Raw genomic sequence first — 8151 nt, forward strand, 5'->3', positions numbered from 1 at the left:
GCAAGGGTTCTCTCTTGCACTGCAACCACATGCTCAAGCAGCTCCACTGCTGGCTTAATCTGCCCATTTGCTTTGTACGCACTTGCGAGTGCATGCTGAGATGCCAGTTGATCAGGGTGCTCTTCAGCAAGGGTTCTCTTGTCTACTGTAACCACATGCTCAAGTAGCTCCACTGCTTGCTTGATCTGACCATTTTCTTGGTATGCACCTGCGAGTGCATGCTGAGACGCTAGTCACAAGGGGTGCGATTCATTATATCGCCTTTTCTGGCAATCGTGATATTCTTCAAGGTATTTAACGGCCTTTGTTGCTTAGCCGTCCGCTAAAAGGCACATTAAAACTTTGAAAATTAGCTCATACTTCATGTTTTCCCTTTTGACTTCCACCCTTTCTAGAAGTTTTAGCACATGCGGCAAATACCCCGTCCACAGCCCCCTATTTATATAATCGTCATTTGGGAAGATCTCTTCCAGTTGTACCAGTGCTGCATGGGTCCATTCTGATAGAATTGCATTCTTTCTCAACCAGTTACGCGTCGCAAGATAAATAAGTCGGTGAAGGTCGAAAGTCTGTTTGGCAGTCTGTTCGGCAGACTGTCTGCTCACGAAGGCATACCCCTCCAATGTCCCGATTGCTTCGACCCACACTTTGGGTGTTGGCGCGGGCGGTAGAATAGACTTTGGAATAGCTGTTGGTTCTATCAAAGCAATAAATGACAGGATATCAGCAGCAAAGGGGTTGGTATCCTGAATTCTCTCAAAGGATATAAGCCAGGTTGTAGCAACCGCATTTGGCATATTATAAGGTCGTCCATCGTCATCAAAATCCTGGCTCAGAAGATTAATTACCTCTTCCTCGGGCTCTAGCAGGAGTGATTGGTATTCCGAAAGCAAAGCGAGGCAATTCTTATTAATATAACAGGCAGCCTGTATAATTGCCAAGGGCAGGTACATAAGCTGCTTGAGAAGCAGCGAAGCTTGATCTCTATCTTGTAGTAGGGACTTATCCCCCAAGTATCTGCCAAGAAGCTCTGTTGCTTTTGCCTTGTCTATGTCTGGAACTGCGATCACATCTTGCTTTGTGAGCTTTGCGGTGATCTTCTTGAAATGTGTTGTGAAAAGCATACTACCTGTTTTACTCCATGGAATATATTTGCTCAACCTGCATGGCTTAGTAGGGCCTTTGGGCTTGCCAAACCACATGCTGATATCATCTGTATTATCAAATATCAGCAACCACTGGCCAGCCCTACTGTAGCATAGGTAATCTTTCAAGAGCTTCTTAGCATCAGCTTACTTGTTGTTGAATCCTGGTAATTATAGCTGTTGGGCAATTTCAAAATATATTTGTTGGAGAGTTTTAATGTTTGCAGCTGGGATCCAATAGATTAAGCACTCTGGTTGCGTATGCTGGGTTTGGTAAGCAAGTTTAAGAGTAAGCTATGTTTTGCTAACACCGCCAAGCCTGGTGATTGCAACCTTGTGTTGGTGGCCTGGGGAAAACAGCAGCTCTTCTAGCTTTTCAAGCTGCTCAGCACAGCCAACGAAATCCTTGTTTCTTGGAAAAGGAATATTTCTGTAAGCATAATGACTGGCTGTTGAGTTGTTAGCAATGCTTCTTGCTCTAGGAAGGCTTCTTACAGGTCTGTAGCTTTATTAAGTGTGTTTTATATTCCTAACTTGGTTGAGCCGAGGTGCATACTGCTATAGTTTCATTTACTTATATGGATGGTCTTGTCAAATCTGACCTTTGTAAAATCTAAGCAAATATCAGCTTAAAGTAATCCTTAAAATATCTAACCGAAGTCTTCAATATACGCACTTTCCTTCTGCTTCAGATTTTGTACGTAATCTTGGACACAAAATTTTTAATTCTAGTGCCTCATGTATTCATACATTGCTGTCTCAATCCGACCTTGGTTCTGATACTTGGCGAGACCAACATCCTGCAACCCTTGCTCTATGTTAAAGCGGAAGAAATGCTTTTCATCAAAGTGTCCAGCCTACCTGGCTATAGACTTCCGCTCTGTTTCTTCTATCTCTGTGGAAATTGCGACAAGCATCTTAGAGAAGAACTTGAAAATGTTGTCTTTAATTGCTTGCTTGCCGGGGTTGCCTGTCCTGATTGAAATAAAACACTTCACAAGGGGCTTCAAATCTCCTGTGTCTGGACACTAAATATTGGAAGCCTCCCCCTCCACTTCGTCCACTGGATTGTTTGCACCCAACACACCATCCACAAAATAGTGTGATCTAATCAACACTGGGTCAAAAAAGCCAGTTGCAGCTGATGTTGCAAGGGCAGCCTTATAAATGGTCGCAGGAATATCAGGCTTGTCGGATAGACTATAACTTCGCAGTCATATAACACCGGATGTCTCTTTGGCTGTGGCACATACAAAGCTTTTCACCATCAGCCGTTAAACAGGCTATAGATGATGAACGGAGCCCACTTACACTTTGGTTCCGCGCTCACGTCTGTTATTTAAAAGTTCCGCGCCATTAGCACCTTAATGAGTGACAACACCCATAATCGCATCCTTCAGCTTTCCTAAATTAAATCAGGGCTTAATCTTTCCAGTGCTGCCAACAGGCAGCGAGTTCAATTTATCTTTAAATACAGACTTCATGAGCTCAATGTCCGCCGAGATATATTCATCCACGCCCATTTCGAGACGGCCAAGCATAATGGTGATAAGCCTGCTGGTATTAGTCGGAGCAGAGAAAAGAAGAGCTGTATGAACCCGCCTGTGCCTGTTCTGCTGATGAGATCAAATATTTAACATGGCTTCACAGGAGGAAGCTTATTATCACACMGTTTGTGATTCAATCTATCCATGATGCTCTTCAAGATAAATAGCATTGACAAGCCCTGAACACCACCACCATCCAGTGACAACAGACAAAGTCCTGTTGTATCAACCGGATTTGGCTTACCACCAGTCTTCCTTGTTTGAGCTTGCATTTTCCGCCTGAATGACTTAATAGTATGCATATGATCAACAAAGATGAAGTGGAAGGAGGACGGGCGTGTCGGGAAGTGGGTAAACACTACTCTTACATTGCACTAAGCTGAGACCTGGTGTAAGCAGGAGTCATTCCGATCTCGAGGCACCTTTGCAGTGTGATGGAGGGTGGCAACCACGACCTCAAAGACCAATCAAAACGCTTGGCGTCGTAATTCCGACTCATTCATGACATGTCACAAGCGTGCAGATTGGCTGCACCAATTTTCAGCCACTCTGCAAGCTAACTCCCACTCTCCTTTTATGTGGCTATGTAAAGCCCATCATATCCTCTGGCGGCCCTGTCCTGTCTGCAAATAAGAGCCTCTGTGGGAAGCATATCGGAAGAGACGTCCTAGCGTGTGTGCGACCAGAGAGGATTCCATGAGATTAGGGTTAGCCATTTCGTTATTATCTGGCTTTGTCTAATGTGGCCGATCTCCGACTCCCGAGCACTACACCTGCATCAGTCTTCAGGCGCGCCTCCAATACAGTCCGTTCCGAGCCTCTGAGACCCTGGTGGCCATTCAAAATTAGCCTCTCTCCATAAGCGTTCGCTTCAGCTCATTCAGCTCTCATGATGGAACAATCTACATCCGACAATCTGAATACAACACTTAGCACGTACAGACGGTGAAGAGCAACTCATATTCGCACTAAAGCCATGACGGGTCAGGAGCACTCAGCATACATTGGAGGATCAAAGGGTTTCATTCTCGACAGCTCTTCGTAGATTGGGGTAGAAATTAGTGTTTTTTTGGCCAGAAGAGGTCATAACAAACTAGCTATTTTCGAAAAGTCATTGTGGAGGTGCAAGAAAGAGGAATAAAGGTGGTCTCTAGCAAGCCATTGGCTGCGCAGCTATCGTCCCCATGAGCCATACTTTTTGCTTTTCCTCTTGCTGACTTTTGTGGGTCTGGCACGGTAAGCATTTGGGCAACATTACAAGATGACACGCGATCGAACTCGGTAGCTCAATGATAAAGTTTCTACCCCTGGTTCACGCAGGTGCGCTCAGATGGCCTAAGGCCGGGAGCGAATTAACTTAGTGCCGGAACGGAAGGATAGAGGTCCGAAGCAACAGTTGGCTTCTGGCTGAGATCTGCAGTACCGTGGGGTTCCCACCATCTTCTATGGAGATCTTCCGATTATGCACGGCTGTTTGGTTCTAGCCATATCCACGCAATAAAAACTCATAGTAATGTGGAGACATAATCGGCCTCCTTTATCCCCCAAGTGGACTAGAAACGAGGAGCTTTCCAAAGAGAACAGTTAAGCCCTCCGCCGCCGTGCAGACCAAGTACTACAAAATGCTCTTATAGTTCCGTCGATCTTCCGCCTCTAAGTGGAGACTATGGCATGAATCGTTTCCAACAATTTCTGCAACATCTTGGATTGATGGACATTCGGACTTATGCAGATTGATACGGCATATAGTTAACTACTAGCTAAACGCACGTTTAACATTTAATGTTCGTATTAAGAAAGTTTACGGCCGCACTAATTTAGAGGTGGTGGGCTCAATATAATACAAACTAAGCTCTTGGCAGTGGGGCCAGAAAACAATCATCATAGAGTGATTCTCCAAATTAGTCTGACCTTCAGACACATTGTTGTTTTCCAGCCCCACTGCCTAGGATTTAGTTCGAGTATTATATTGAGCCCACCACTTTTAATGAGGGTGGCCGTAATTTCTTAATACAGAACTGAAAAAGTAAAACGTGCTGTATGAAGCTATTCTTTAACTAGGCCGATGGCTTCTCTCATAATTATTATGTAAACGTGTATAAACCCAAATAGTCGTGCGTAATAGCGGAAGACCTCCATGGAAGATTGTGGAAATCGCACGGTACCGTAGACCTCAGCCAAGAAACCTCTGTGCCTGGTTCCCCGCAGATGGGGCCATGTGGCGTCGACTCTCCCTTTCCGGCATCAACATATCTCTGCTTGCAACTCATATACGTCGATAGACGTACAGTATATCGTCCATTGTCTGATCTGACAAATAGGACAGCCACTGAACAGCTGTATTGTCCAAAATCTCTGTTCTTCGCCCGCAGCTGGTGTTACGCCGACAGGGGACCAACCGGTTCGCCGAAAGCCTTCCCTTTTATCGCAGCCAACCTCGTCCACGTAAGCTGGTATGACGAATAAGGGGATAGGCTGTGCAAGTAGTAGTCTCGTAAGTCTGCATTCTATTCCTTGGCAATCTGCCGAGCTGCCTTCTTCGACCATCCCACAGATGCAAGCGCTCTGCTTATGCTCTGCATTGTGACATGCTTTCCAAACTCATCCCATAAAAAGACTGCCATCCATCTCGGTATAGAGTCGGCTTTTCCTTCAAATGCTCGCAAAGGGCTCCAAGCATTGTCGGAGTAATACTACGCGGGCATCCGACGCCATTCCGGGGAGCACTGACATTTCCGAATGACTCAAGATTGTAACGAATGTAGGTTACGACTTGTTTGCTGCAGTTAGCGGGACGCAATCTCAGACCTGCTCAATGATTCACTCTGAATCATATGTTGTATCATTTCGAGCTGTGGGGCTCTCAGGTTTGCTGGCATTCTTCCTTGACTTCAGATGCGGTTCTGTGAGGGGGAGCATGACAAGCCGCATGGTGTCTCGAATTGCATCTTCTTCGGCCCTTTAATTATTCCAGCGGAGTGACAGATCACACTACATCACGTGCAAACCTGCTGGCACTTTTTGAGACCCCTATGAGCTCCCTGTCCAATCGACATTTGTTTTAATCCAGTTTCCCCAAACGCCTATCGTGCCAGACCCACGAAAGTCAGCAAGAGAAAAAGCAAAATGTATTGAAACGATAACTGCGCCACCAATGGCTTGCTGGAGAACCCCCCAGCTCTTTTTTCTTGCACCTCCGATGACTTTTCGAAAATAGCTAGTTTTCTTATGATCTCTATCCAGATTGTCGGATGTAGATTGTTCCATCATGAGAGCTGAATGAGCTGAAGCGAACGGTGATGGAGGGAGGCTAAATTTGAATGGCCACCAGGGTCTCGGAGGCTCGGAACGGACTCTAGTGGAGGCGTGCCTAAAGACTAATGTGGGCGTAATGCAGTGAATCCCACTTGGAGAGAGAGGAGTTGGAGTGTTGGCTACGTCAGACCAATAATATATTTGCTGTCCCAAACCTCACGGAATCCTCTGCGGTCGCATACACCTAGGATGTCTCTTCTGATATACTTCTCGCGGAATCTCTTATTGGGGGACAGGATAAGGCCACCAGAGGATAAAATGGGCTTTACATAGGCACATGAAATGGGAGTGGAGGTTAGTTTGCAGAGTGGCTGAAAGGTGGTGCAGCCAATCTGTACGCCTGTGACCTGTCCTGCATGAGACGGAATCGCAGTGCTAAGCATTTTGATTGGTCATCTGAATATTGTGTTTGTCACCCTCCATCACACTGCAAAGGCGTGTTGAGATCAGAATAACACCTGCTTACCAAGTCTCAGCTCAGATCTCACTGTAGCATAAATACTACTCTTACATCGAATCCTGACATGCCTGTCCTCCTCCCACATCATCTTTGTTGATCCTATCCTACTGTTAAGTTTTTGACCGGAAAATGCAAGCTCAAATAAGGAAGACTAGTGGTGAGCTGAATCTGGTTGATACAACAGGACTTTGTCTGTTGTCACTGGATGGTGGTGGTGTTCAGGGCTTGTCAATGCTATTTATCTTGAAGTGCATCATGGACAGAGTAAACCGCGAACAGTGTGATACTAAGCTTCCTCCTGTGAAGCTATGCAAGATATTTAATCTTATTAGTGGAACAAGCACAGGCGGGTTTGTACAGCTCTTCTTTTCTCTGCTTTGACTAATACCAGCAGGCTTATCGCTATTATGCTTGGCCGTCTCAAAATGGGCGTGGATGAATGTATCTCGGCGTACATCAAACTTATAAAAACCATATTTGAAGATAAAGTGAACTCGCTGCCTGTTGGCAGCACTGGAAAGATTAAGCCCTGATTTAATTCAGGAAAGCTGAAGGATGCGATTATGGATGTTGCTGCTCGTCAAGGTGCTAATGGGACGGAACTTTTCAATAACAGACATGAGCGCGGAACTAAAGTGTAAGTGGGCTCTGCTCATCATCTATGGCCTGTTCAACGGCTAATGGTGAAAAGCTTTGTATATACCACGGCCAAAGAGACATCCGGTGTTACGCGACTGCGAAGTTATAGTCTACCTGATAAGCCTGATATTCCTGCAACTATTTGCGAGGCTGCCCTTGCAACATCAGCTGTGACTGGTTTTTTTGACCCTGTGTTGATCAGAGCACACTATTTTGTGGATGGTGCGTTGGGTGCAAACAATCCAGTGGATGAAGTAGAGGGGGAGGCTTCTAATATTTAGTGTCCAGACACCAGAGATCTGAAGCCACTTGTCAAGTGCTTTATTTCAATTGGAACAGGTAACCCCGGCAAGTGAGTGATTAAAGACAACATTTTTAAGTTCTTCTCTAAGACGCTCGTTGCAATTTCCACAGAGACTGAAGAAATAGAGCAGAAGTTCATTGCCAGGTGGGCCAGACACTTCAATAAAAAGTGTTTCTTCTACTTTAACGTGGACCAAGGATTGCAGAATGTTGGTCTCGCTAAGTATCAGAACTAAGGTCGGATTGAGACAGCAACATATGAGTACATGAGGCACCAGAATTAAAAATTTTGTGTGCGAGATTATGTATAAAATCTGAAGCAGAAGCAAAGTGTGTATATTAAAGACTTTGCTTAGATATTTTTAGGATTGCTTTAAACTAATATTGGCTAAGATTCCACAGAAGTTGGATTTGATAAGGTCGTCCATGTAAGTAAAAGAAACTATAGCAGTATGCACCTCGGCTTAACTAAATCAGGAATATAAAATACACTTAATAAAGCTACAGACCTGTAAGAAGCCTTCCTAGAGCAAGAAGCATTGCTGATAACTTAACAGCCAGTCATCATACTTACAGAAATATCCCTTTTCTAAGAAATGAGGATTTCGTTGGCCGTGCTGAGCAGCTTGAAAAGCTGGAAGAGCTGCTGTTTTCCCCAGGCCACTAATACAAGGTTGTGATCACCGGGCTTGGCGGTGTTAGCAAAATACAGCTTGCTCTTAAACTTGCTTACTGAACCCAG

This window comes from Aspergillus pseudoviridinutans (genome assembly GCF_018340605.1).
Source record: "Aspergillus pseudoviridinutans IFM 55266 DNA, scaffold_3, whole genome shotgun sequence".
Taxonomy (NCBI): domain Eukaryota; kingdom Fungi; phylum Ascomycota; class Eurotiomycetes; order Eurotiales; family Aspergillaceae; genus Aspergillus; species Aspergillus pseudoviridinutans.